The 10,163-nt window shown below is 39.2% G+C and overlaps 1 long non-coding RNA gene across 1 annotated transcript; it reads left to right on the top strand.

Moving 5' to 3' along the window:
* The first annotated feature begins 3,796 nt into the window (after nucleotides 1-3,796).
* LOC131423479 (uncharacterized) lies at nucleotides 3,797-9,923 on the top strand. The gene is made up of 2 exons (XR_009225099.1): nucleotides 3,797-6,458; nucleotides 8,614-9,923. It is a non-coding gene; the product is annotated as an uncharacterized LOC131423479 (long non-coding RNA).
* Nucleotides 9,924-10,163: the final 240 nt, after the last annotated feature.

Here is a 10,163-nt window from a genome sequence, read left to right as displayed (position 1 = left end):
TGCCATATACAGAGGAAATGATTTGGACACTGTGTTTATTTATAAATGAGTCCTATCTCATTTTGTAAGATTTCACAGAATGTTTGTTTTCTTCATGCTGACTGTGTTTATTTTACCTATTTATTTTATGATCTGGTAATTCTAAATATTGGGATGATGCTATATATCTCTCCTTCATGACTGCTTTGGTTTTTACTTTTTTGTGTATCTCTACTATTTAATTTTCATGTTTATTGAGCCTATAATATATCCCAGGAATATATGATATATTAAATATATAACATTAAAACAGAAAATGACAAATGTCTTCCTTGATGGAACTGGCATCATAGCACGGGAGAGAGAGAAAGAAGAACTAAATGGAGTACAATTTTTATGAGTGATAACCATTGCTGTGGAGAAAAACAAGCAAGATGAAAAGAATGAGGACTGGCCTAGGAAAGATATTTCTGATTTTTATACACAGTAACTAGGGAAGATCTCTCTGAGACAGTGACAAGTAGCTTAATGAGAAGGGAATTTTGCAGACATCAGGTGCAGGCACCGGCAATTTCAAGGGCACCTATGCAGGCATTTGCCTGCCATCTTCAAAAAAGACCCATGGAGGGGTGAACAACTGAGCAAACAAAGCATGTTAACTGACAAAGGAGGCTGGAGAATTGCCATAGAGAGAAGATGGAGGACTTGAAGATCACCATGAGAAATTCAGCCTAAAATTCTACGTGAAATGAGAACAGATTTTAGCAGAGTAGCACAATCAGATTTATATTTTTAAAGAATCACTGTGGATTCTGTTTTGAAGATAGCCTTGAGGCAAGGGCAAAAATAGAAGACTAATCCAATATGTATTACAAGACTAATAATATAAACTTAGGAATGTTCTCCCCCTACTTTAAGACCAAGCTCTACAAGTGTTTCCAAACTGAAGGTCTAATGACATTTGTGTTCTGAATTTAAGCAGAACTTGGCTAACAATACTGTTTTGCTATATTTGCTTACAGCAATTTTTTTTTTGTACCAGGGATTGAACCCAGGGGTACTTTACATTGTACCTCATCCCAACCCTTTTTCACTTTTATAACATTTTTTTAAAATAATTTTGAGACAGGGTCTTGCTAAATTGCTTAGGGCCATGATAAATTGTAGAAGCTGGCCTTGAACTTGCAATCCTCTTGCCTCAGCCTCCTGACCACTGGTATTACAGGCATGTGCCACTATATCCATCTTACAGCAACTATTTTTTTGATAAGTACTTACAGAGATGTAAAAGGTGCCAGACATTATGCTGGAACTACAGATAAAATGGATGGTAAAAATACATACAAAAATGTCTACTTCAAGCCAGGCATGGTGGTGCACTCCTGTTATCCCAGCAGCTTGGAAGGCTGAGGCAAGAGGATCACGAGTTCAAAGCCAACCTCAGCAATGGCGAGGTGCTAAGCAACTCAAAAGTGCTGCAACGTAGCTCAGTGGTCGAGTGCCCCTGAGTTCAATCCCTGGTATCTAAAAGAAAAAAAAAAAAGGTCTACTTCCATGAACCTTTAGTGCTTATATTCATTAGTTTTCATATTCCTCCTCCCATAGATTCAGTGTCTGTTTGAAAATAACTCATCCCATTCTGTACAGGTTGATTTATTCACTTATTCCTTAATCCATATGATAACTGAAAGTCTGTGTGCCATGTACTGAGCAACTCCTGTCACTCAGAAAAGTTGGACATATTGGCACTAAGTGAATATTCAGTATAGTCAAAGGGGAGGTGGCTAAGGATTAAGAGGCTGTATCAAAAGATATAGTCAGGGGACATGCAAATTGTGCTCTTTGTGTTGGAGGTGCTGACCCTAGTAGCTTTTGCCAATGATTTGCAAGCCTTCCCTAGTCTCAGTTTCCTATGCTGACCTCCACTGTCAAGGCAGGACAGTAATATTTGCTGACCTTTCAGGGATGGAAGAAAGAACAAGAAAAACATGCAAATGATTGCATACAAATGATCAGGCTGAGACTGGCTCAATATAAATGCTAACGAGAAAAGGATGCAATTCACTTCACACTATGATTTCAATGCACAAGGAAACATCAGACCATCGATTACCTCTCTCATATGTGAAAAGTAGATGAAAAGAAATCCAGCACTCACAACTATAGAATTTTGTTCAAAGTTCTTGTTATAACATGTCTTCTTTAAGGATCAAATATTTATTTATGGTCATGAAGCATTAGGTGATGTGATTATTGTCTTATAATTATTAAAGAATATATAGAGATTTATTTATGATTTAAAACAATCTATTTTCCCCAATCATTGAAATGGAGAGAATTCATTTAAATTATGAACTTCTAGTAAAAACTTTTAGCTGTACTTTTGATTCTTTATCCTAAATTTTTGTATTTCTATTTATTATAAATGAGGTAATGGCTGATTCTCTTAATTTGTGTAATCATTTCCAATTCCTTTGTATACTCTGTTCCAATATATTGTTATGGATGTTATCTTCAATTTATACTACTTGTTCCCACACTATTTTTGAGTAAAATGGACCTGAAAACAGGGCTTCTGAGTAGGTGAGATGCAGGCAGTAGGTTTGGAAAAAGCTTGTGTTGTGACATTACTACTCAACACTGCTCATTTTATGTAATTTGAGGTGGACAGATTTGGGGGGAACCCAAAGTTCATCATTGCACTGATTTCTCTCTCTTTCTCCCCTACCCCTTTTTCCTACCTTTTCTTCTTTTTCTTTCAAAAGTCATAACAATGATATATTTGAAGGGTCAGATTCACTTATTTTTTAGAATCTTATAAACCATACATTTCCTCATTATTAGATACTTGCTAAATAATTTTATCTCAAAGTAGATGATAGTTTTGAAATGACTTGTATGAGAAGGCACATAATGTCAGTTATTTTTCCCAGTATTGATCCCTTGGCGTAGATGGCATCTGCCAGAATACTCAATTATAAAGTTACATTTTCTGTTTTATAATTAGTAAGTAATCTGTGGAATACAATTTGAGACTATTTGAATATCTTGTTCACAACAAAATTTGTCTCATCTTTTTTTTCACATCCAGTGCAGAAAATCTGGTCTATATCTGTAATCAATTTGGTTATGAAATGGCAACTTTCTAATTCTCCTCTTCCTTTTATACTTTTAGTCAGCATTATCTAATAATGAAGAACAGCACCCTACTTCTTTTAGTATCACTCAATTGCTTCATTATCATTACCCAATTTGTTATATTCTCTAATTAAGTATTTTAATGTTCAAATTGTCACAAACTTAGCCAGCAGCGACTGCTTCCAGACAGATTTCTTATCCATTAAAATGTTGAATTATATTTTCACAAAGTGCACAGAACATAAGAATATAGCCTAATAAATATGACATAACCCAATAAGGTTTAGGTAAGGAATATACATATCCAGCACCCAAATAAAAAAAATTGTGTGCTATTAGAAACACAAAAGTGCTTTCATTTACCTTTCTAATCAATGTTCTAAAACAAAAGTAATTATTTTGCTTACTTTGAACATCATAGATTTGTTTTTACTTCTTATAAGTTTTTGCATTAATAGAAGTTTACAAAATGTATTATTGTATCTGACTTTGACTATTCAAAAAATATTTGCAATATTCATATTTTATGCCATAGTTCATTCATTGTTTTTTGCTGTAATACTTTTCTATTTTATAAGTTTTAACCATTTGTTGGGGCTGGGCATGTGGCTCAAGCAGTAGCGCGCTCGCCTGGCATGCTTGCGGCCCAGGTTCGATCCTCAGCACCACATACTGAAGGACCCCAAGGCCCCAGGCCCAACATTAGGAAAACTAACCCCTGTGCCCTGAAGCTGCAAGATGTTCCCTCACCCAACCCCCATGTCAAAACCCCTCCAGCAGCATGTAGCACCTCAGGTGTTGCACAATGTTACCACAAGATGTTCCATGTAGATAACCCTAACGGGCCCCCTATCACAAGATGTTCCTTTTAGACAGTCCTACTGGTTAAACTTGAGAACTAGGTTTAAAAACAGGAACTGAAAGGACAGAATGCAATTTTATGGTTTTTCTGAGAACAAAAAGTTGAAAAACAAGTTTACCCCCCTAGGTGACTCAACTGCTGAATTCAGAGGGACCAATAGGAAGGCTGTTGCTGTGCTAAGCTAAGACCTAACCCACCTGTTCCATATAAAAGATCTATACCCCAAAGCCCGGTGTGCCAGCTCATCGAAGCTCCGGCTGAGGTTTTGCTGTGCACCCGCAGGCGCCTGTGTGAGAATAAACGCCTCCTGCTTTTTGCAGCCAGTGTCTCGTGTGGTTCATTCCGGGTTTGGGATCTGTGGATATTTCATTGTGGAGGTTCCACCGAGATCCAAGATCCCGGTTCCGGTTCGATCCCGGTCCCTATCCGGAGGACACCCGACATCACTGGGAGGTAAGCTGGCCAGCTCAAACTGACTGTCTTGTTGTCCTGTTGGTTATCTGTTCTTTGTTCCGCGCAGCGTCTGTAAGACTATATGATCCTAGGCATAGTCATTTAGTATTCTGAGTATTCTGAGGCAGTTCTGTCATTTAGTATTCTGAGGCAGCTTGAGAAGGAGTTGACGAACTCGGACTTCTCCCCTGCCACCCTGGGAGACGTCCCAGGGATCAGAAGGGTCCATTTCTTTGGGGCCCCCGGTGTTTCCGAGGGTTACACCATTTTTGTAGGCGACAAAGAAGTACAAACTTCTCCCAGGCCATCTGATTTGTTCGGTTTCCACCGAAGCCGCGCAGCGATCTCACTGTTTGGTTTCGTTTTTGTGTCATTGTGTCTGTCTCTCTATTTCCTCTCTGAGAATAACATGGGACAATCACTAACAACCCCTTTGAGCCTAACTCTAGATCATTGGCAAGACGTTCAAGATCGGGCAGACAACCTGTCCGTGACAGTCAAAAAGAAAAAATGGGTAACACTCTGTACCACGGAGTGGCCAATATTGGCCCACCCTCGAAGTTAAATGGCCCCCAGGAGAGTCCCTCCATCTCTCTCTCTAATTTGCAAAGTCAGAGATTGTCTTTCAGCCGGGGCCGCATGGCCATCCAGATCATGGCTTTTAACCTTTCAGGACCTCTGCGAATCCCCTCCTGCATGGGTGGGATCCACGCAGTCCGCCGGGAGGATTCCACCCGGCGGTATGGCGGATCTGTCCCGTCCCTGTTCCTCCCGGCCCCTCCACCCCAGGAAGCGAACGGGTCTTCCTGGAGTCGGGCTGCTTGGAAATGCAGCCCAAGGCGGATGATAAATTCTATCTAAGGCTAAATACTGAGACTAGGGAAGCAATGTTTTCTTCCCCCCCCCATAACCGGCTTGAGTGCAAATAGAGATGCCTGCTGGGGATTTAACAGCTTTGACATCTCGCTTTGACTTTTCTCAAAGCCCTGTCCTCATTATTAAATTAATGTTAATTGGCTTTAGAGATGGGAACCAAATTTTCAGTCACAAATTTTGACACTCTCAAGGGGACTTTTAAGGAGTTCCCACTCTGCTTTCTTGGGGAAGCCTAGCACTTGAAACAACTGCAAGCAGAGGATGGACTTTTTGGGAGCTGGCTACTAACAAGTTAGAAAAAAAAAAAAATACCTAAACTAAAGGAACTGATCCTGTGGGTGAAAGATAGGATTAAGGGACTCCCAGCAGCTGCCAGAGCCATTTAGCTCTGGGGAGTTCCCTGGGTCCTTATCTACATCTTAAGGATCTGTTTACTTAATCTCTGTTTACTTAAAAAAAAAAGGGACACTGAATGCAATAAAGCCAGTCACACTGAGACCCTTGATTTTACACCTATAGTTGCCCCTACGTGAAAACATCTGGTCCACTCATAGGAAAGTCTATGGTGCCACTGATAAAAGTCATAATTAAATGAAAGTTCAAAACCTGGAGAGATATTTTCTTATCTGGTTGTCTGATTGTTTCTTAGAGATAATCTAGGTTAAATGTGTGTCTAAAAAAAAAAATAATAATAATAATAATAATTTTTTATTGTAACAATCTGGTATCTGAATGGGTTTCTAAAGCATTGCACTATCTTGCAGTTAAAAGTTGGGTTTAAACAATTGTTTAGTTTGATTTCAGATAGTTCATGCTAGAAAACTTAAATACTTGGGATAAAAAATTTTAAAAGTTTCAATTTTGAACTGGGTAGCCTGAAAAAAAAAAAAATTAAAAATAGATCCAAATATCTTTAATTCACGTGATTCAAACGGTTCAATTTAGATTGGGTAAACAGATAAAAGTAAAGATGTCCTCAAAATTAAGCTTATAAGTTTCTCTAGGTGTTCAAAAAGGCCCTAATAAAATGTTAACTCTGCTTAAATTTAAAAGTTTACAAGTATTGTTTCAAAATGTGAACAAAAAAAAAATTTATGTAATTATGGTGTTATTAATGTGTTCATATCTTCCAGGTATACAAGTCTGTAAGGTAAAAGCTTCAAAAGAACATTATATCAAGCTGGTGTTCTAAAGTTGTATGGTAATTTTAGGCTTAAAAAAAAAATGTTAAAAATTCCATTATATCATTTGTGTTCTATAACTGAACTTGTTATCAATAAGATATGTACAGTTCCATGTTACTTTCTACTCTAAGATACAATTTATGTATTTTTAAGTTAATAAGAGCCTAATCTGTGTGAAGGTTTAATTGCAAAACACAAAAGTACATTACTACTTTTCTACAAGAAGTTAAAAGCTTTCAGCCTTTAATTCATATTTTAGGTGTGATATTATGTTGTGTTAGCTAATGTTCATGTAAACTTGAACAACAATTTATGTAAACTTTGTAAAATGATCAGCTTCAGAACTATAGTACTTGAGATTTATAAAGAGCCCTGCCTTACTTGAGATAAGGCTCTGTCCCATCTCACTACATGTGAAAATGGCTATAAAAAAAGTAAGCCAGATTTCAGTACAGTTAAAGTTGTGTCCAAAAGTAGGTTTTTGCCAAGATTACTAGGATCTCAAACAGGAAATTATGATGTATAACCTTGCCAGAATTCAAGGTAGCTATTATATAAGCTAAATATGTTTTTACCCTAGTTAGTTTTGTTTTGTAGTTTGCTTATAGATGGTTTAAGGATTGCCTATTAATATTCTAAAGAGGTATTGCTTTAAGAACACAACCTGGGTCAACATAAGATAAAGAGTTATCACCTACAGGATAGAGAGATAGACATTAAAGCCCAGTGCTCTTAATATAAGGCTGTTAACTTATTTGCTGGATGTTTAAGATCAAGTTTTTAAAATTAGTTAAATTAAAAGGGCCAAGAAAACCAATATTTGGCTCTTGCCCTCTGAGTCAGTCTGAATCAGGGAATAGGGGACTTCTCCAAAGGGCTCAGCAACTCTAGGCCACATAACCTCCTGAGCAGGGAGATTAATGAGACCAGTGGAGGACAGAAAGCCAAATGGTGCATTTGCTGTAAAGAGGAGGGTCATTAAAAAAGGGAGACATCCCTGATGCTTCTGAGGGAAGCCATATGGTCAAACAAGGCCTGGACCCATCCTAGCGCAAATGGCACTAGCAGAACTGAAAAACTGCTATGAAGTTCCCGAGGACTCCCAGGATAACTCAGCTGACTGTAAACAATAGGTAGAAACAAAAGTCAGTTTGACTTGCTTCATCTTAAACACTTAGCAAAGACAGTCAAAGCCAAAGCACAGCTGTTCCTGGACATCTTAAATAATAATAATAATTAAATGTAACTTCCATAAATAAATAGACTGGAGGCTACAAGAGAGATTCTTAGACAGAAATGCCTGATAACTGTCAAAGGAACTACTAGAATAGTTTTAGTCTAAGGCTTTTATTTCTAGACAACACAGGTAGACTTGATGTTTGCTAATATGGTTATCCAGCCCTAAGTAGCAGAATTAAAGATTTCTCTATTAGACACAGAGGAAAAACAAAAGGCTCTTTTGGAAGCTCGCAAAAATGTGCCAGGGGACGACGGGCGCCCCACCCAACTCACAAATTTGATTAACGAAGCTTTTCCTTTAACCCGGCCAAACTGGGACTATGCGACTGAAGCAGGTGAGAACCACCTACATCTCTATCGCCAGTTACTCATAGCGGGTCTCCATGGAGCAGGGGGGTCTCCATGGAGCAGGGCGACAGCCCACCAATTTGGCTCAGGTAAGACAGACTATCCAGGGGTCAGAGGAAACTCCGACAGCCTTCTTAGAGAAATTAAAAGAGGCTTATCGGAGGTTTACTCCCTTTGATCCTGATAATGAGGACCAAAAAAAAAACATTTAATGGGCCTGCCTTCGTCTCCCAGGTAAGTCAGGCGGTAGCCAATACATTGGAGATTAATTAAAAATTACATTATGGTTATAGACCCCAAAGTTCAGGACAGGTAAAAAAGGTAAATAGAACCATTAAGGAGACTTTAACTAAATTGACACTTAAAACTGGCACTAGAGACTGGGTACAACTCCTACCTTTAGTCTTGTATGGGGCCCAAAACACCCCAGGCCCACATGGACTAACCCCATTTAAAATCCTGTACGGTGCCCCACCTCCCGCTATTAACTTTTATAAAACTAAAACCTATGCCTCCCTCACCCCATCTATGCAGACTCATTTGCATGCTTTGCAATTGGTCCAGAACGAGGTCTGGAAGCCTCTAGCCGCAGCATACAAAGAGGAACTTAAAACCCCCTTGCTGCCACATCCCTTCAAGGTCGGAGATACCGTCTGGGTACGCAGGCACCAGAGCAGGAACCTCGAACCGCGGTGGAAAGGACCCTACACTATCCTGCTGACCACTCCTACTGCACTCAAAGTGGACGGCATCGCTGCTTAGATCCATGCTTCCCACGTGAAGACTGCACATCCACAGGAGTCCGCAGACACCTCTCCGGATCCAGAATGGAAGTTGCAACGTACCCAAAATCCGCTAAAGATAAGACTCACTCGCTGTTAATTTTTCTTGCTTTGTGCTGTGTCTTCCCCATATCAGTTAACCCCAACCAATCTGTGAGCCAGACATGACAAGTATTATCGGGGACAAAAAATATAATTTAAAAAAAAAAAAAAAAAAACAAAACAGGATCCCCCACTTTCTGCCGACTCTTGCAGGAGCCTGAAATGGTACGGGGCAGGGCCATGTACCGCATTTGCCTGCAACCCCTTAAACATTACCTTTACTCAGGCAGGCAAAGCATCAAAAGATTGGATAAAAAAAAAAAAAACAATGGGGCCTGAGAGTATATCATAAAACTGCCTATGACCCTGGGGTCCTATTCAAAATTAGATTAATAGTAAATACCAACCCCCAACCAGTATGCTGAGCCGTCAGCTAAAATAATGCTGGAATCCGAGCAGATGGGTCAATGGATATAAGATTATATCCATGATATAAAAAAAAAAGGGGGGAATGAAGGACCCCAAGGCCCCAGGCCCAACATTAGGAAAACTAACCCCTGTGCCCTGAAGCTGCAAGATGTTCCCTCACCCAACCCCCATGTCAAAACCCCTCCAGCAGCATGTAGCACCTCAGGTGTTGCACAATGTTACCACAAGATGTTCCATGTAGATAACCCTAACGGGCCCCCTATCACAAGATGTTCCTTTTAGACAGTCCTACTGGTTAAACTTGAGAACTAGGTTTAAAAACAGGAACTGAAAGGACAGAATGCAATTTTATGGTTTTTCTGAGAACAAAAAGTTGAAAAACAAGTTTACCCCCCTAGGTGACTCAACTGCTGAATTCAGAGGGACCAATAGGAAGGCTGTTGCTGTGCTAAGCTAAGACCTAACCCACCTGTTCCATATAAAAGATCTATACCCCAAAGCCCGGTGTGCCAGCTCATCGAAGCTCCGGCTGAGGTTTTGCTGTGCACCCGCAGGCGCCTGTGTGAGAATAAACGCCTCCTGCTTTTTGCAGCCAGTGTCTCGTGTGGTTCATTCCGGGTTTGGGATCTGTGGATATTTCAATACAAAAACAAAGATGTTGTGTCTGACGAAAACTAAAATATATATATATATATATATATATATATATATATATATATATATATATATAAAATTCTCTCTCTCTCTCTCTCTAAAAAAAACATTTGTTTATCCTTTTGACAAGTGTTTATTGATGTACAAGTATGTTATTCCATTTGGGGGCTTGTAAAT

The sequence above is a fragment of the Marmota monax genome, unplaced genomic scaffold, assembly GCF_021218885.2.
Source record: "Marmota monax isolate L192 unplaced genomic scaffold, Marmota_monax_Labrador192_F-V1.1 WCK01_AAM20220418_F8-fsc00015, whole genome shotgun sequence".
Lineage (NCBI taxonomy): Eukaryota > Metazoa > Chordata > Mammalia > Rodentia > Sciuridae > Marmota > Marmota monax.
Note: the sequence above shows the minus strand (reverse complement) of the source record. Positions and strands in the feature narration are given on the sequence as shown.